At 52.2% G+C, this 19,839-nt stretch overlaps 4 non-coding genes across 4 annotated transcripts; 3 read left to right on the top strand and 1 right to left on the bottom strand.

The window, feature by feature from the left end:
- The first annotated feature begins 775 nt into the window (after nucleotides 1–775).
- On the top strand, nucleotides 776–847 carry Trnaw-cca (transfer RNA tryptophan (anticodon CCA)). The gene has a single exon. It is a non-coding gene; the product is annotated as a tRNA-Trp (tRNA).
- An 11,846-nt stretch (nucleotides 848–12,693) lies between these two features.
- Trnac-gca (transfer RNA cysteine (anticodon GCA)) lies at nucleotides 12,694–12,765 on the top strand. The gene has a single exon. It is a non-coding gene; the product is annotated as a tRNA-Cys (tRNA).
- Nucleotides 12,766–13,041: 276 nt separating this feature from the next.
- Nucleotides 13,042–13,113, bottom strand: Trnaa-cgc (transfer RNA alanine (anticodon CGC)). Its single transcript has one exon. It is a non-coding gene; the product is annotated as a tRNA-Ala (tRNA).
- A 118-nt stretch (nucleotides 13,114–13,231) lies between these two features.
- Nucleotides 13,232–13,303, top strand: Trnaw-cca (transfer RNA tryptophan (anticodon CCA)). The gene has a single exon. It is a non-coding gene; the product is annotated as a tRNA-Trp (tRNA).
- The last annotated feature ends 6,536 nt before the right edge of the window (nucleotides 13,304–19,839 follow it).

Genomic DNA, 19,839 nt, shown 5'->3' with positions numbered 1-19,839 from the left:
ATACCTCGGTATCCACAGACGCTGATGTATGACGGTACATGTTTGTGCAAATCGACCTTTAATTCCCTCACTCCGTTGAGAACTTGGAATTTGCGCGCGTTGGACCACCGTTCGGCAACATTGCTGAGAACTTTTCCGTACGGCGCTATCACTGCGTTTATTTGTTCCGACGGTACTTCGAATGGTACTTCGAATATCCTGATCGTTCGTATTCCAAACCCTGCATGCGTTACGGTGACTTCGCCTGCGTTTCCATCACAATGTTTAAATTTCATAGTTCCTCCGCAAGACTCAACTATTTTGTCACATAAGTTAGCATTCCTCAATTGCACAAATACAATGCTGCTCACTATCGAAAGATGCATTCCAATGACATCCTCTGAATCAACTTTCACTTCGTATTCCAACCAATCTTCGATTTCGTGTAGTTTAGGTCGGGCGTAATTACGATCAAACGAGAATTTCAAAGTATCTTGTCTGTTCAAGTGGGCCATCACGGATTCATATTTCAAATTTCAATATGCGTATAAGTTCTGCAACGATGCAAGAAGCACTGCGACTTACCACGCCGAAGCACAGCAGACCGCGGCGCACGAAACTCAGCACACGTCCGCACAGCACGGCTGACGCGGCGAGACTGACTGAGTTACACCCCCGCCAGAGCAAGTACATCTGGGACGAGTGTCTCGTGGATCCTACTGTCATTATTTCTTAGGTTTTGAACGGTACAGTATGTGTTCGAAGAACCTATTCATGACAAGACCTAATCAGCGTCGACTCCGTGGCGCAACGGTAGCGCGTCTGACTCCAGATCAGAAGGTTGCGTGTTCAAATCACGTCGGGGTCACAATGAAATTTTCGTTTACGAAAGCCATATGCGAGTATGTCAGTTTAATCAGATACCAAACGATTACGGAGAACGGACGAACAGAACTTGCTTGAAAAAAGCTACTAGTGCAATTTTCGCGTTCTGACATTAAGGCGAAGGCGCCGACTCGCACGTTCTCCAGGCGCGAAGTGTCTAGTATTTTTGATATTTATATCGTTTAACGCTAATATATAACTGAGAGATAATGATTACGCAATATTTTGCTCGATTAGACGTCTTTAGCCAGGCAGAGTATACTACTTTTCCTTAAGTTATGGGAACAGAAAGATCGTGAAAGGGGGTATAGCTCAGTCGTAGAGCATTCTAGTCGCGCTTGAGACACGGAGCTACACGGACGTGCTGAGAGCGCTGTTAACCGGAGAGTTTACGAGTTGTGATATTTGTGTTGTGTTTACTTTCTGTTATAAGTGCAGTGAAATTTTCCGTTAATTGTTTTGGAGTTTCTAACCGTTTTCGTTGTTATTATTTAGCGGCCTCAACCGCTTGTTAATTTCTGATATGGCCAGGTTATTTCCCAGGAAAAGTACCCTCCGCTTTGAATTTGAAAAGTCAACCCGTCACGTACAACCGACGTCACTGGAAATTCATGACTGGATAGTGGACGTTATTGGTATCAGTTCTGATCAGGTGCACACTGCATATTACGACGTGGAGCAATATTGTTTTTTTGTCAAATTGCTGAACCCTGTGTTGCTGGATAAGATACTCACGAAGCATGGCGGGCGAGTTGAATTCCGGCATCGGGATAACTCTGTAAGTACCGTCACCGTTACTAATGCCGACGTAGAATATAAAAATGTACGTATTTTTAATCTGCCCCCGGAAGTTGAAAATTATTATTTAAAAGATGTGTTAAGCAAGTATGGGGATGTCAAACAGATTCGAAATGAACGCTGATCTAGCCAACATCGCTTGCAGTGTTTCAGTGGTGTTCGGTCAGTAGATATGCATGTGAAAGTCAATATTCCTTCCCATATTATGGTTTGCGATTACAGGGTTCAAGTTACGTACTCTGGTCAAACTTTGACGTGTCACATCTGCAATGAGAGTGGCCACATGCGTCAAGATTGTCCTAAACGGGTTTTCGTCTTAAAAAATTCCTTTCAGCAACGGAAACGGCTAACGCTCGCGGAGATTATTACCGATAATCAAGCGGCAGAAAGTGCTACAGCCGGGGGTGTAGCTGCGTTGCCTGAACCGGAAGTCGTGCGCATTGAGGAATTTCCAACCTTGCCTCGGACAAGTACGGGCGAACCGACACCTGCGACCGGAGACACTGCTACCAACAAACGGCGTAGGACTTGTGACGGTAGTAGTTCTGAGGACGAAGTCCACAGTACACCAGAATCAAAGAGACAGGACTCGCAGGAACGTAGATCTGATACTAAGTTCTTAAAAGGTTCCGTTCTAGTAGACGTTCTAGTAGTTTCCTCTGGCATGTCACATAGTGACATTTCAGCTGCTGTCGCGGCGTCGCAGGGGACGGATGGTCGGCCCTCCAACCAACCACAGCAACATGTTGCGGTGGACCGACCGACATGTGAACACAAGGTCGCTGCAGGGGTTCACCACGGCGTAGACAGTCGTGATAGTAAACAGACCACGCCTCTAGCTGAGGATGCCGAACAGCCAACGGCGGCGGCTCGCAACACGGCAGCACAACAGGAATGTTGTCATAACACGGAACGCGAACATAAACAGCAGTCGGTGACGGAAAATGTCAACACACCACTTCATGTGGAGTTTGATAACAAACGTGTTGACAGCGAAAGTACTTCCGCAGCTGGGTTGCCGCCGGAGGACACGCCGCGAGTGATTCCGGCCGTAGTGTCGGGACCGTCGTCGGCCGTTGACATTCCCCACGACCCGCCCACGCCGCCGTCTGCCGAGATGGCTCATAGTGGGCGCCGCAGGAACAGAATCCAACCAAATGTGAACGTTGTCCGAAAGAAAATTAAGAATAAAGATGCCGGGGGCAAACACAACGAGCATGACTTGGCTTTACAACCGGATAAACAAATGGAATGGCATGACGATCCGACCGTTGGCGATGATTAATTCCTCCCCCTTCCTGCATAGGTCTCAGTATGTCACAGGCATATAAAATAACAACGTTAAATATTAACAAGATCCGCTCTGACGTCAAGGTGCGTGCTCTACAACAATATCTCTACGAGTCGGATACAGACGTCGCCCTTTTACAAGAGGTGGCCTTGCAGCAAATAAACCTTACCCGTTTTGTTGCAATACTTAATTCTTCCCCAGAAACGAAAGTGGGGACGGCCGTCTTAATTAGGGAAGGTATTCCAGTTGCCCACATTGAAAGATTAGAATCCGGTCGAGGACTGAGTGTCACTATTTTTGGCGTTACTGTTATTAATTTGTACGTGCCTTCCGGGAGTACTCGTAGAGCTGACAGAGCACGCTTTTATAAGGAAGATATCATTTATTTACTGCGGAACAATCCTCCGCAGCTGATCATTGGAGGTGATTTTAATTGTGTATTGTCCAGAAAAGATCAGACACCGAATTTTAATTATTCACCTGATTTAAACCGTCTTGTTTATGATCTTAAACTCAAGGACACGTCGGGGTCACAATGAAATTTTCGTTTACGAAAGCCATAGGCGAGTATGTCAGTTTAATCAGATACCAAACGATTACGGAGAACGGACGAACAGAACTTGCTTGAAAAAAGCTACTAGTGCAATTTTCGCGTTCTGACATTAAGGTGAAGGCGCCGACTCGCACTTTCTCCAGGCGCGAAGTGTCTAGTATTTTTGATATTTATATCGTTTAACGCTAATATATAACTGAGAGATAATGATTACGCAATATTTTGCTCGATTAGCCGTCTTTAGCCAGGCAGAGTACAATATTTTTCCTTAAGTTATGGGAACAGAAAGATCGTGAAAGGGGGTACAGCTCAGTCGTAGTTCCGCTTTAGACGCCGTGCAGTGTGGACGTGCCTAGTCTTCCGCTCCGCCGTAGCGTTACGTATAGTGGACTATCGTTTTTGTTTACGTGTTGTGTTGCAACTTCTGTGAGTGTTTCTCCGTCGTTGTTTCGTACCTTGTGTTACTTTCTGTCCTTATTTCAGTGTGTTGTGTGTAGCGGTTTCGACCGCATAGTTTTGAAAATGTCGTCCCAGGTTATTCCTCGTCAGGCTACAGTTAGTTTTACTTTTGACAAGTCAGCCCGCCATGTGCAGCCTAGTTCCCTTGAGATTCATGATTGGTTGGTAGATACCTTTGGTGTTCATTCGGATCAGGTGCACACTGCTTATTTTGATACCGAACTGTATGTTTTCTTTGTTAAGTTTAATGACCCACTTCAGGTTGATAAAATTCTTTCTAAATATGGTCGTCAAGTTCTCTTTCGGCATCGGGATGATTCTGTAAGTACCGTGCTGCTTTCCAATGCTTCCATCACGTATACCAATGTTCGTGTTTACAACCTTCCACCGGAGGTGGATAATGTCTATCTTAAGGAGGGTCTACAGAAGTATGGTGATGTAAAGAGCATTCGCCTTGAACGCTGGTCAAGCCAACATCGCCTGCAATGTTACAGTGGTATTCGTTCAGTCGAAATGCACGTTAAGCAGAATATTCCATCTCACCTGCAGATCGGTGGATATCGTGTCCATGTAACATATGGTGGTCAGGTTGGCACCTGTTTTTTGTGCAATGAAAGTGGTCACGTGCGTACCGACTGTCCGCGGAGGGTTTTTGTTTTAAAAAATTCTCTCGAACAGCGTCGCAAGTTAACGGTCGCTGACCTCGTTGCAGGTGGTTCTGCTCTTGGTGTAGCACAGTCCAGTGGTAGTAGCGCCCCGCCACAGGTTTTGCGCACCCCTGACACAGAATTTCCTCCTTTGCGTGCTAAATCTGATGTTGTTCCGTCTGTCCCTCAGGTGGGTGTGCCACTTTTGAATAATAAGAGGCGTCGCCCACACGATGGAAATAGTACGGATGAGGATCTCCCTGAGATGCCCCAGTCCGAGCGACCGGCATCCTCCGAGCCACTGTGTACTGTAGCTGCTCCCTGCCCTCCTGAGGTAGCGGTTCCGGTGGCGGCTGCTGGCGCCCCTCCGGCCTCCGACGCAGCTTCTCTCGAGTCGGATCGTCGGTCGGGCCTGTCGGCGCCGTCTTCCGAACCGACTTCGATGTCACAACAAGTGGAGCAGCGACAACTTCCTGCTTCGCTACCCCATACATCTGCCAGCGGAGCTGCTCCGCTTCCCTCCAACTTTGCGGCCTCGGACCTTCCTGCTCACGTTTCGCCTCCGTGCAGTCCATGTTTGCCGGAAGCTAGTGTAGGTGTTGACCATTACGTTTTGTCGGATGTTTCCCCCGCGACCCCGAATCCCGCATGTGGACCGGCGCGGGTGGTGTCGGATACAGAACTTGACCCTCCTAAGTCACCGGCGGCTGAAGCTTCCTTGCCCGTCAGCCGACGCAAGTTACGCGTTCAGCCGAACGCTAATGCTGTTCGTAAAAAACCGAAGCGTAAGGGATCCGCGGAACGGGGTAGCAGTCCCCCTCCCTCGGATGCCTCCGCCTCCCCTGCTATGGTTGGTTGGTTGGTTGGTTTGGGGGATTAAAGGGACCAGACTGCTATGGTCATCGGTCCCTTTTTCCAAAGACAAAGAACACCCACAGAGAATAAAAACGAGGAACAAAAGAGATCACAGACGATACAGGACAAGAGAAACTGAGACAAAGACAAGACAAAACGAACTAAAAGCACACAGAGTGTGACGGTGGTTGACCGACCAGAGAAATAAAAAAGGAAAAGCCAACCACTGGAAACACATTAAAAAAATCAGTTTAAAACCGGAGGCCAAAGACCAGAATCAACACAAAACAATAAGATAAAAACAGAAACACTCAGAGTAAAGAATAAAAACCCCCTGCCCGAATAAAACGTAAAACTAAGTCAGCCATAGCCGGGTCATCTGTTAAAAGGGCAGGGAGCGAGTCAGGCAGTGCGAACGACTGCCTGAGCGCAGCTAAAAACGGACACTCCAATAAAACATGAACCACGGAGAAAACGGAGCCGCAGCGACATAGAGGCGCATCCTCACGGCGCAATAAGTGGCCGTGGGTAAGCCGAGTGTGCCCAATGCGCAGCCGGCAGAGGACAACAGACTCCTTGCGAGAAACCCGCAAGGAGGAGCGCCACACACCGGTAGCCCCCTTGATGGCCCGAAGTTTGTTGCGTGAAGGCAGGGCGCGCCATTCAGTGTCCCAAAGGTCCAGAATTTTGCGGCGTAGGAACGCCCGCAAATCTGTCTCCGGGAGGCCAACGTCCAGAGATGGTGCACTAGTCGCCTCTTTCGCCAGCCGGTCAACATTCTCGTTGCCGGGGATCCCAACATGGCCTGGGGTCCACACGAAGACCGCAGAGCGGCCGCAACGCGCAAGAGTATGCAGGGACTCATGGATAGCCATCACCAGACGGGAACGAGGAAAACACTGGTCGAGTGCTCGTAAACTGCTCAGGGAATCGCTACAGATAACGAAGGACTCACCTGAGCAGGAGCGGATATACTCGAGGGCTTGAAAGATGGCGACCAGCTCAGCAGTGTAAACGCTGCAGCCAGCCGGCAAGGAACGTTGTTCGGAATGGTCCCCTAGAGTGAGCGCATACCCGACTCGACCAGCAACCATCGAGCCGTCGGTGTAAACAATGCCAGAGCCCTGATACGTGGCCAGGATGGAATAAAAGCGGCGGCGGAAGGCCTCTGGAGGGACTGAGTCCTTCGAGCCCTGTGCCAAGTCTAGCCGAAGGCAAGGGCGAGGAACGCACCACGGGGGTGTACGCAGAGGTGCCCGGAAAGGAGGTGGAACAGGGACAAGCCCAAGCCCGGAGAGAAGCTCCTTGACGCGTATGGCGATCGGACAACCCGACCGGGGCCGACGTTCCGGCAGACGGACGACTGACTGCGGGAACAGGAGACGATAGTTAGGATGCCCGGGCGAGCTTAGAACATGGGCAGCATAAGCGGCCAGCAAACGTTGGCGCCGGAACCGCAGTGGAGGGACACCTGCCTCCACGAGTAAGCTGTCCACAGGGCTGGTGCGGAAAGCACCAGTGGCAAGGCGTATCCCGCTGTGGAGGATTGGGTCCAGCACCCGCAACGCAGACGGGGATGCTGAGCCATATGCCAGGCACCCATAATCCAGACGGGACTGGATTAACGCCTGGTAGAGCCGTAACAGTGTAGAGCGGTCGGCTCCCCAGCGGGTGTGGCTCAAACATCGCAGTGCATTGAGATGCCGCCAACACGTCTGTTTGAGCTGCCGGATATGAGGCAGCCAAGTCAACCGGGCATCGAAAACCACCCCCAAAAACCTGTGGGATTCCACCACCGAAAGAAGTGCGCCGTTAAGAGAAAGCTGCGGCTCCGGGTGGACAGTACGTCGCCGGCAGAAATGCATAACGCAGGTCTTGGATGCCGAAAACCGAAACCCATGCGCTACAGCCCAAGACTGCGCCTTACGGATAGCGCCCTGTAGCTGACGTTCAACAGCTGCAATGCCAGTAGAGCTGTAATAAAGGCAGAAGTCGTCAGCATACAGGGAAGCGGAGACAGAATGTCCCACGGCCGCAGCAAGCCCGTTAATGGCTATTAAAAACAGACAGACACTTAAAACAGAGCCCTGTGGCACACCGTTCTCCTGGGCGTGGGAGGAACTATACGAGGCCGCGACTTGCACGCGGAAGGTACGACACGACAGAAAATTGCGGATAAAAATCGGCAGAGGACCCCGAAGACCCCATCCATGAAGCGTAGAAAGAATGTGATGACGCCATGTCGTATCGTACGCCTTCCGCATGTCGAAAAAGACAGCGACCAGGTGCTGACGGCGGGCAAAGGCAGTACGGATGGCCGACTCCAGGCTCACCAGATTGTCGGCGGCGGAGCGGCCTTTACGGAACCCACCCTGAGATGGAGCCAGAAGGCCCCGAGACTCCAGTACCCAATGCAAGCGCCGGCTCACCATCCGTTCAAGCAACTTGCAAAGAACGTTGGTGAGGCTAATGGGACGGTAGCTGTCCACCTCCAGAGGGTTCTTTCCAGGCTTCAAAACGGGGATGACAATGCCTTCCCGCCACTGCGACGGAAACTCCCCCTCGACCCAAAGACGGTTGTAAAGATCGAGAAGGCGCCGCTGGCAGTCCACTGAAAGGTGTTTCAGCATCTGACAGTGGATGCCATCTGGCCCAGGAGCGGTATCAGGGCAAGCAGCGAGGGCACTGCGAAATTCCCACTCACTAAATGGAGCATTGTAAGATTCTGGGTGGTTGGTGCGAAACGAAAGGCTCCGACGTTCCATCCGCTCTTTAATGGAGCGGAAGGCCTGGGGGTAATTCGCAGAAGCGGAACTCATACCAAAATGCTCTGCTAAGCGATTGGCAATGACGTCGGAGTCAGTACAAACTGCTCCATTCAGTGAGAGCGCAGGGACGCTGGCAGGTGGCCGATAGCCGTAGACGCGTCGAATCTTGGCCCAGACCTGCGAGGGAGTGACATGGAGGCCAATGGTGGACACATACCGCTCCCAGCACTCCTTCTTGCCTTGGCGGATAAGGAGGCGGGCCCGCGCACGCAGCCGTTTGAAGGCGATAAGGTGGTCGAGGGAGGGGTGTCGCTTGTGACGCTGGAGCGCCCGCCGGCGATCTTTAATCGCTTCAGCGATCTCAGGCGACCACCAAGGCACAGCCTTCCGCCGAGGGGACCCGCAGGAATGGGGAATGGCAGATTCGGCGGCAGTAACGATGCCGGTGGTGACCGATTGAACCACCGCATCAATGTCATCGGTAGAGAGAGGCTCAAAAGCGGCAGTGGAGGAGAACAAGTCCCAGTCAGCCTTATTCATAGCCCATCTGCTAGGGCGCCCAGAAGAGTGGCGCTGTGGTAGTGACAAAAAGATCGGAAAATGGTCACTACCACACAGGTCGTCATGCACACTCCATTGGACAGACGGTAAGAGGCTATGGCTACAGATTGAAAGGTCAATGGCGGAGTAGGTGCCATGCGCCACACTGAAGTGTGTGAAGGCACCATCATTTAACAGCGAGAGATCGAGCTGCGACAATAAATGCTCAATGATGGCGCCTCGACCTGTTGCCACTGACCCACCCCACAGAGGGTGACGAGCGTTGAAGTCGCCCAATAGCAAGAAAGGTGGCGGCAATTGGGCGACCAGTGCAGCCAGGACAGGCTGCGAGACATCACCATCCGGTGGAATGTAAAGACTGCAGACGGTAACAGCCTGTGGCGTCCACACGCGTACAGCGACAGCCCCTAAAGGCGTCTGGAGAGGGACAGACTCGCTGTGCAGAGTGTGAAGGACATAAATGCAGACGCCACCAGACACCCTTTCATAAGCTGCTCGGTTCTTGTAATAACCCCGATAGCCACGGAGGGCGGGGGTTCGCATCGCCGGAAACCAAGTTTCCTGGAGAGCAATGCAGAAGAAAGGGCGAAGGCTGAGAAGTTGGCGGAGCTCAGCTAAATGGTGGAAGAAACCGCTGCAGTTCCACTGGAGGATGGTATTGTCCATGGCTGAGAAAGGCGTGACAGGACGGGGAAGGCAGATTACGCCGCTGGGTCACCTGCTGCCTCCGATTGAGCACCCGTGCTAGTGTTATCCATGGCGTCTGAGGGACCGGCGAGTTCTAGGTCCTCAGCGGACGCCAGGATCTCCACCTCGTCCTCAGACGCAGAGCTGTAAGGTGGCGGTGGGGTGGCTGCCACCGCGAGTTCCTTGGGCTTAGAGCTCTTCTTCTTTGATTTCTCACGCTGCTCCTTGGGTTTAACTGGCTGGGAGGGCTTCACCGATTCAGTCTCCGGGACTGAGGAGGATCGTGAAGCCCGTCGACCAGCTGATTGCGGGCACTTACGCCACTGGCGGTCGTCAGCCTTCCCACTGGTGGAAACCTGGGAAGGGAGGGACCCGAGGGACCCCTTGCGAGCGTGAGAAGCCGAAGAAGTTGGACACTTCTCCGGCTTAGAAGCAGGGACGGACGTCCCTGATGGGGGGGATGGTGTTGCCCCTGAGGTAGGTGGCGCAGGAGCAACCCGGTGGGTAGAGCCCCCCACTGGCAAGGGGGCAGGAGGAGTCTTACTGGTTATCGAGCTGGCTGGAAGTCGTGAAACTGATGGGGCGGGCACAGATGCCGTAGCGGCGGCGTAGGATGACGTCATTCGCACGGGATGTAATCTTTCGTATTTCCGCTTGGCTTCAGTATAAGTCAGTCGGTCCAGGGTCTTATATTCCATGATTTTGCGTTCTTTCTGGAAGATTCTGCAGTCTGGCGAGCAAGGTGAATGGTGCTCCCCGCAGTTGACACAGATGGGAGGCGGGGCACATGGAGTATCGGGATGAGACGGGCGTCCGCAATCTCGACATGTGAGGCTGGAAGTGCAGCGGGAAGACATATGGCCAAACTTCCAGCACTTGAAGCACCGCATCGGGGGAGGAATATAGGGCCTGACGTCACATCGGTAGACCATCACCTTGACCTTTTCCGGTAACGTATCACCCTCGAAGGCCAAGATGAAGGCACCGGTAGCTATCTGATTTTCCTTCGGACCCTGATGAACGCGCCGGACGAAATGTACACCTCTGCGCTCTAAGTTGGCGCGCAGCTCGTCATCAGACTGCAAAAGAAGGTCCTTATGGTAAATAACTCCCTGGACCATATTTAAACTCTTATGCGGTGTGATCGTAACAGCAACATCCCCCAACTTATCACAAGCAAGTAACCGTCGTGACTGGGCAGAGGATGCCGTTTGGATCAGGACCGATCCAGAGCGCATTTTTGACAAGCCCTCCACCTCCCCAAACTTGTCCTCTAAATGCTCGACGAAGAACTGAGGCTTTGTTGAGAGAAAAGACTCCCCATCAGCTCTCGTACAAACTAAGAATCGGGGCGAATAAGTGCTACTGCCATCCTGAGATTTACGTTCCTCCCACGGCGTGGCCAGAGAGGGGAACGTTTTCGGATTGTACTTTTCAGCATTAAATTGAGCCCGAGAACGCTTAGAGACTGCTGGCGGCTGGCCGCCAGCGACAGATGATGTACCACGCTTCATTGCGGGTCATCCGCCCTGATGCCACCTACTCCGACCAAGGGCCCTCCCCACGGGCGCCACCCAGCCACAGCAAAGGCCACCTGGCAGGATGGCCATTGCCGGGAGTCCCGATGCCCCAGGGAGATGGGCATCTACTCCTTGGCATACGTGGGGAGTGAACGGCGCAGGCATCAGTAGAGCGATCCCTGTGTTGTCAGGGGGCTACAACCAAGAGGGTACATGGCGACCCCACCACAATGGACTGGCTACCGTGCTGGATCTTAGGTGCAAAAATGGCCAAGGTCGTCGTCACAGTTAAAAGAAACACTGCAGAGTGCAGCGTGGTAATCGCCCATGAGATCGAAAACGAGCGGGACACCATCGCAACGACGAGAAAGACGGCAATAGGTCTAATTGCACGAAGGATACAGTGCACCATGTAAGGTGCCCTTCCCCAATTGGCTCGCTCTTCGGAATAATTTTGAGAGATGGAGGTCAAACCCAACAGGGGACCATCACAGAAGGCCGAAAAGTTTGAGACTCCTTTTAGTCGCCTCTTACGACAGGCAGGAATACCGCGGGCCTATTCTAACCCCCGAACCCGCAGGGGGGAGCAGTTCTCAGTTTAGTATGCAGAACTGTTTGCCATTCTGCAAGCATTAGAGCATATGCGCCGACATCGTGGCACGAAATTCATCATCTGCTCCGATTCCCAAAGTGATCTACACGCTCTTCAACAAATGTACCCAGCAGATCGGATGGTGCAAGAGGTGCAGGACGCACTCCTGCTCTTGCAACAGCAGGGTAAGGATGTGATTTTCTGCTGGGTTCCAGGGCACATAGGGATTCCTGGAAATGAACTTGCAGATGCGGCTGCCAAGGAGGCTTGCTCCATCCCACCTCCTGCTCGCTGTTCCGTCCCCCTGCAGGCCAGGCCATTATGTCTTTCGTGACTCGGAAGGTCATGCGTTGGTGGGAGGCTCAGTGGCTGGACGTGAGGGATAATAAGTTGCGAGCGGTGAAGGATTCTGTCCGACCGTGGCTCACCTCCTTCCGACAACGACGCGCTGAGGAAGTAGCCCTTATACGGCTTAGAATAGGACATTGTCCTTTGACACATGGTTTTCTGTTACGTCGTGAGGAGCCACCAACGTGTCAGACATGTGGGACACAGTTGTCGATAAGGCATATTTTAACTGAGTGTGTTTTATATGCAGGTTTGAGGGAAGATTTCAGTTTCCCACCAGACCTACCCTCTCTTTTAACTAATAATGAGGCGAGTGTCGCTAGAGTTTTACGTTTTTGTGTGATGTCTGGCCTTCTTCCCAAAATATTGGGATTGCAGTCTTAATGTGCTGTCCAGTGGTTTGGTCGCCCATTATTTGTAAGTGGTCACTCAGCCACCGTTACTTATTTTTCCCTGTTTGTACTGCTATTTTATTTTTAGTTTTATCTCCCTGTTTTGATGTGCTGTGTCCAATCTTGCAATTTGAACAATACCACTTCTCTCACGATTCGGCTCTGAATTGAACTTTTGGGAACGGGCGCTGATAACCTCGCTGTTGTGCGCCCTAAAACACTAATCATCATCATATCGTTTAACACTAAAATATAACAAAGAGAGAATGATTACGCAATATTTTGCTCGATTAGACGTCTTTAGCCAGGCAGAGTATAATATTTTTCCTTAAGTTATGGGAACAGAAAGATCGTGAAAGGGGGTATAGCTCAGTCGTAGAGCATTCGACTGCAGATCGAGAGGTCCCCGGTTCAATCCCGGGTGCCCCCTTCATTTTTCAGTATCTCGAAAAAACAAATGACGATTGTCGCGGTGAGTTGCAAATACATGTTTGAGATGCACCCTGCACGCCATACCGAAGGCTTTGGAGCAATATTTCAATGGGGGGGATCGCAGCCCAGGGTCTTGCAGGTCATCGTCCTCCCGCCATGAGGTCGAACTGTAGGAAATTCACATGCTTGGGGGAAGAATCTTGTACACTGAATTTTGTAGAATATGGTGATAGGCAAAAGTTTTCATGTACTGCTGCACGGAGAAACAAAAAATTGGAGGAGCTGGGATTTGAACCCAGGACTTTCTGCATGCGAAGCAGACACTCTACCACTGAGTTACACCCCCGCCAGAGCAAGTACATCTGGGACGAGTGTCTCGTGGATCCTACTGTCATTATTTCTTAGGTTTGAACGGTACAGTAAGTGTTTGAGGAACCTATTCATGACAAGACCTAAGCAGCGTCGACTCCGTGGCGCAACGGTAGCGCGTCTGACTCCAGATCAGAAGGTTGCGTGTTCAAATCACGTCGGGGTCACAATGAAATTTTCGTTTACGAAAGCCATAGGCGAGTATGTCAGTTTAATCAGATACCAAAGGATTACGGAGAACGGACGAACAGAACTTGCTTGAAAAAAGCTAGTAGTGCAATTTTCGCGTTCTGACATTAAGGTGAAGGCGCCGACTCGCACTTTCTCCGGGCGCGAAGTGTCTAGTATTTTTGATATTTATATCGTTTAACGCTAATATATAACTGAGAGATAATGATTACGCAATATTTTGCTCGATTAGACGTTTTTAGCCAGGCAGAGTATAACATATTTCCTTAAGTTATGGGAACACAAAGATCATAAAAGGGGGTATAGCTCAGTCGCACAGTTCCGCTTGAGACGCGACAGCGATCGGACGTGCTGTGTATTCGATCCGCCGTTTCCCTCGGGTTGTGACTCTTTACTTTCTGTGTGTGACGTTTCTTTGTCTTCTTTTCTTCGTTGTTTCGTCGCCTTAGTGTTTGTGTTGTGTCTTGTGCTGTATAGCGGCTTTTGCCGCATTAATTAAGTGTTATGGCTTCCCGGTTGTTTCCGCGCAAGTGTACTCTCAGTTTTCAGTTTAACAAGGCCACCAGGAATGTTCAACCAACTTCGTTGGAAATTCACGAATGGATTGTGGATACGATTGGCATTACATCGGACCAGGTACATACGGCGTATTATGATACAGAACTTTACTGCTTTTTTGTGAAATTGTTGAACCCGGTTTTGCTAGATAAGATTTTACTTAAACATGGTGAGCAAGTGTCGTTCCGTCATAGAGATGGTTCTGTTAGCAGTGTTACTGTTTCAAATGCTGAAATTACGTATACCACAGTTCGGGTTTATAATTTAACCCCTGAAGTTGAAAACAGTTATCTCAAGGAAGCTTTGCTTGGTTATGGTACCGTTCGGTCAATTCGAAATGAACGTTGGTCTGGACAACATAAGCTGCAATTTTATAATGGTGTCAGATCGGTTGAAATACATATTAAGTCGAATATACCGTCCCATCTGGTTGTATGTGGTTATCGTGTTCATCTTACTTATGAGGGGCAAGTTGGTACGTGTTTTCTATGTAATGAAAATGGTCATGTTCGTGCTAATTGCCCAAAGCGGATGTTTGTGCTTAAAAATGGGCTAGCACAACGCCGCAAATTAATGGTTGCCGATCTTGTGCCAGCAGCTTCCTCCACTGTCTCCTGTCAGCCTCCTGCAGTAGATTCTTCACAACGGGTGACACCTTCCTCTGATGCAGGTTTTCCCCCGTTACCCACTCGGCCAGGTGTATCGGCTGCTTCTACACTGATCCCGTCTGTTTCCAATAACAAACGCCGTCGTGCTAGTGATACCGGTAGCACTGATGACGAAGCTGCTGTTTCGCAGCCGGTTTGCGAATCTGACGAGAGAATTCCGGAATCTCCCATGCTTGTTTCGGATTCTGTTCCCGCTGTGTCTCCTGCTTTGGCTGATGACGTCAAACTTGCTGCCACGCCGTCGGCGCAAGAGCCCCAAACATACGGTCGAGGTGGTGTTGACATCCCCCCCCCCCCCCCCCCGACACAGGCATCACAACATGTTGACGACACTTCGGTGCAGCCAGCTGTTTGTCGGAAAATCGCTCCTAGAACTGCGCGCTCCGCTTCAGCGGATTCCAAACCTATCTCTCCACCCCCTACACTTCCAATACCTACACCTTCTGATGCCGGTGCCGATGTTCCTTGGTTGGTTGGTTGGTTTGGGGGGATTAAAGGGACCAGACTGCCATGGTCATCGGTCCCTTTTTCCAAAGACAAAGAACACCCACAGAGAATAAAAACAAGGAACAGAAGAGATCACAGACGAGACAGAACAAGAGATACTGAGACAAAGACAAGACAAGACAAAGCAAACTAAAACCACACAGAGTGTGACGGTGGTTGGCCGACCATAGACAGAAAAAAGGAAAGGCCAACCACGTAGAAACACATTAAAAAAAACAGTGTAAAACCATAGGCCAAAGGCCAGAGTCAACACAAAACAATAAAATAAAACAGAAACACTCAGAGTAAATGATAAAATCCCCCTGCCCGAATAAAACGTAAAACTAAGTCAGCCATAGTGGAGTCGTCTGTTAAAAGGGCAGGGAGCGTAGCAGGCAGCGCAAATGTCTGCCTGACCACAGCTAAAAGGGGGCAGGCCAGCAAAATGTGGGCCACTGTCAAAGCTGCCCCACAGCAACATAGAGGAGGGTCCTCCCAGCGCAGTAAATAACCGTGTGTTAGCCGGGAGTGGCCAATGCGGAGCCGACAAAGGACGACGGAGTCCCTGCGGTTGGCTCGCATGGATGACCGCCACACAGCCGTCGTCTCCTTGACAGCATGGAGTTTATTGGACATTGTCAGTTCGCGCCATTCATCGTCCCATAGCGCCAAGATTTTGCGGCGGAAGACTGCCCGCAAATCAGTTTCTGGGAGGCCAAGGTCCAGAGATGGCTTGCTGGTGGCCTCTTTCGCCAGGCGGTCAACATGTTCGTTACCCGGGATACCGACATGACCAGGGGTCCACACAAAGACCACAGAGCGGCCGCAACAGGCAAGAGTATGCAGAGACTCGTGGATAGCCATCACCAGACGAGAACGAGGGAAACACTGGTCGAGAGCTCGTAAACCGCTCAGGGAATCGCTACAGATAACGAAGGACTCACCTGAGCAGGAGCGGATATACTCTAGGGCACGAAAGATGGCGACCAATTCAGCAGTGTAAACGCTGCAGCCTTCCTGCAAGGAACGTTGTTCGGAACGGTCCCCTAGAGTGAGCGCATACCCGACACGACCAGCAACCATCGAACCGTCAGTGTAGACAACACCAGAGCCCTGATACGTGGCCAGGATAGAATAAAAGCGGCGGCGGAAGGCCTCTGGAGGGACTGAGTCCTTCGGGCCCTGTGCCAGGTCCAGCCGAAGGCAAGGGCGACGAACACACCATGGGGGTGTATGCAAAGTAGCCCGGAAAGTAGGTGGAACAGTGAAAACCTGAAGCCCAGAGAGAAGCTCCTTGACGCGGACCGCTATTGTACAACCAGACCGGGGCCGACCATCTGGCAGATGGACGACCGATCGCGGGAACAGGAGACGATAATTTGGATGCCCGGGCGAGCTGAGAACATGGGCAGCATAAGCGGCCAGCAAACGTTGGCGTCGGAACCGCAGGGGAGGGACACCTGCCTCCACGAGTAAGCTGTCCACAGGGCTGGTGCGGAAAGCACCAGTGGCAAGGCGTATCCCGCTGTGGAGAATTGGGTCCAGCACCCGCAACGCAGACGGGGAGGCTGAGCCATATGCCAGGCACCCATAATCCAGACGGGACTGAATTAACGCCTGGTAGAGCCGTAGCAGGGTAGAGCGGTCGGCTCCCCAGCGGGTGTGGCTCAAACACCGGAGTGCATTGAGATGCCACCAACACGTCTGTTTGAGCTGCCGGATATGAGGCAGCCAAGTCAACCGGGCATCGAAAACCACCCCCAAAAACCTGTGGGTCTCCACCACAGCAAGGAGTTCGTCGGCAAGATAAAGCCGCGGCTCAGGATGGACTGTTCGGCGCCGGCAGAAATGCATAACGCAGGTCTTGGCTGCCGAAAACTGAAAGCCATGCGCTACAGCCCAAGACTGCGCCTTACGGATAGCGCCCTGTAGCTGACGTTCAACAGCTGCAATGCCAGTAGAGCTGTAATAAAGGCAGAAGTCGTCAGCATACAGGGAAGCGGAGACAGAATTTCCCACGGCCGCAGCAAGCCCGTTAATGGCTATTAAAAACAGACAGACACTTAAAACAGAGCCCTGTGGCACACCGTTCTCCTGGACGTGGGAGGAACTATACGAGGCCGCGACTTGCACGCGGAAGGTACGACACAACAGAAAATTGCGGATAAAAATCGGCAGAGGACCCCGAAGACCCCATCCATGAAGCGTAGAAAGAATGTGATGACGCCATGTCGTATCGTACGCCTTCCGCATGTCGAAAAAGACAGCGACCAGGTGCTGACGGCGGGCAAAGGCAGTACGGATGGCAGTCTCCAGGCTCACCAGATTGTCGGTGGCGGAGCGGCCTTTACGGAACCCACCCTGAGACGGAGCCAGAAGACCCCGAGACTCCAGTACCCAATGCAAGCGCCGGCTCACCATCCGTTCGAGAAGCTTGCACATAACGTTGGTGAGGCTAATGGGACGGTAGCTGTCCATCTCCAGAGGGGTCTTTCCAGGTTTCAAAACGGGGATGACAATGCCTTCCCGCCATGGCGACGGAAACTCCCCCTCGACCCAAAGACGGTTGTAAAGATCGAGAAGGCGCCGCTGGCAGTCCACGGAAAGATGTTTCAGCATTTGACAGTGGATGCCATCTGGCCCAGGAGCAGTATCAGGGCAAGCAGCGAGGGCACTGCGAAATTCCCACTCACTGAATGGAGCATTGTAAGATTCTGGGTGGTTGGTGCGAAACGAAAGGCTCCGACGTTCCATCCGCTCTTTAATGGAGCGGAAGGCCTGGGGGTAATTCGCAGAAGCGGAACTCAAAGCAAAATGCTCTGCTAAGCGATTTGCAATGACGTCGGAGTCAGTACAAACTGCTCCATTCAGTGAGAGCGCAGGGACGCTGACAGGTGGCCGATAGCCGTAGACGCGTCGAATCTTGGCCCAGACCTGCGATGGAGAGACATGGAGGCCAATTGTGGACACATACCGCTCCCAGCACTCCTGCTTGCCTTGGCGGATAAGGAGGTGGGCCCGCGCACGCAGCCGTTTGAAGGCGATAAGGTGGTCGAGGGAGGGGTGTCGCTTGTGACGCTGGAGCGCCCGCCGGCGATCTTTAATCGCTTCAGCGATCTCAGGCGACCACCAAGGCACAGCCTTCCGCCGAGGGGACCCACAGGAATGGGGAATGGCAGATTCGGCGGCAGTAACGATGCCGGTGGTGACCGATTGAACCACCGCATCAATGTCATCGGTAGAGAGAGGCTCAAAAGCGGCAGTGGAGGAGAACAAATCCCAGTCAGCCTTATTCATAGCCCATCTGCTAGGGCGCCCAGAAGAGTGGCGCTGTGGTAGTGACAAAAAGATCGGAAAATGGTCACTACCACACAGGTCGTCATGCACACTCCATTGGACAGACGGTAAGAGGCTATGGCTACAGATTGAAAGGTCAATGGCGGAGTAGGTGCCATGCGCCACACTGAAGTGTGTGAAGGCACCATCATTTAATAGCGAGAGATCGAGCTGCGACAAGAAATGCTCAATGATGGCGCCTCGACCTGTTGCCACTGACCCACCCCACAGAGGGTTATGGGCGTTGAAGTCGCCCAATAGCAAGAAAGGTGGCGGCAATTGGGCGACCAGTGCAGCCAGGACATGCTGCGAGACATCACCATCTGGTGGAATGTAAAGACTGCAGACGGTAACAGCCTGTGGCGTCCACACGCGTACAGCGACAGCCTCTAGAGGCGTCTGGAGAGGGACAGACTCGCTGTGCAGAGTGTGAAGGACATATATGCAGACGCCACCAGACACCCTTTCATAAGCTGCTCGGTTCTTACAATAACCCCGATAGCCACGGAGGGCGGGGGTTCGCATTGCTGGAAACCAAGTTTCCTGGAGAGCAATGCAGAAGAAAGGGTGAAGGCTGATAAGGTGGCGGAGCTCAGCTAGATGGTGGAAGAAACCGCTGCAGTTCCACTGGAAGATGGTGTTGTCCATGGCTGGGAAAGGCGTGACGGGACTGGGAAGGCAGATTACGCCACTGGGGCACCTGCTGCCTCCGATGGAGCATCCGTGCAAATGCCATCCATTGCGTCCGCGGGACCGGCAAGAGCGAGGTCCTCAGCGGACGCCAGAATCTCCACCTCGTCCTCAGAGGCAGAGCTTGTAGGGAGCGGCGGGATCGGTGCCACCGCATTACCGTTGGTCTTGGGGACTTTCTTCCTTTTCTGCTTATCACGCTGTGCCTTCGGCTCTTCAGGCTGCATGGGCTTCACTGGGTCAGTCTCAGGGACAGACGACGACCGCGAGGCCCGACGACCAGGGACTGGCGGTTGTTTCAACCACTTGCGGGCGTCCGCCTTGCCACTGGTCGGAACTTGCGAAGGGAGGTCCCCAAGGGATCCCTTCCTGGCGAGAGCAGCCGAAGAAGTCTTACGCTTCTCCGGCTGGGAAGGGGGAGCTGATGTCCCCGAAGGGTGGGAGGGTGTTGCTCCTGAAGAAGATGGAGCAGGAGCAACAGGGTGTGAAGTGCCCCCCACAAGCAAGGGGGCCGGTGGATGCTGACCGATCTTAGGGCCGATTCGTGATGACGGGAGAACCGTCGTTGCAGCAGCGGCGTAGGTCGACGGCATTGCCACAGGATGGAGCCTCTCATATTTCCGTCTAGCCTCGGGGTAGGTCAGCCGGTCCAAGGTCTTATATTCCATTATCTTCCGTTCTTTCTGCAATATCCTACAGTCCGGCGAGCAGGGGGAATGGTGTTCTCCGCAGTTAACACAGATAGGAGGCGGGGCACATGGAGTATCGGGATGCGA

This window comes from Schistocerca serialis, chromosome 4 (assembly GCF_023864345.2).
Source record: "Schistocerca serialis cubense isolate TAMUIC-IGC-003099 chromosome 4, iqSchSeri2.2, whole genome shotgun sequence".
NCBI classification, from domain to species: domain Eukaryota; kingdom Metazoa; phylum Arthropoda; class Insecta; order Orthoptera; family Acrididae; genus Schistocerca; species Schistocerca serialis.
This window is presented reverse-complemented; position numbering and strand designations above follow the sequence as displayed.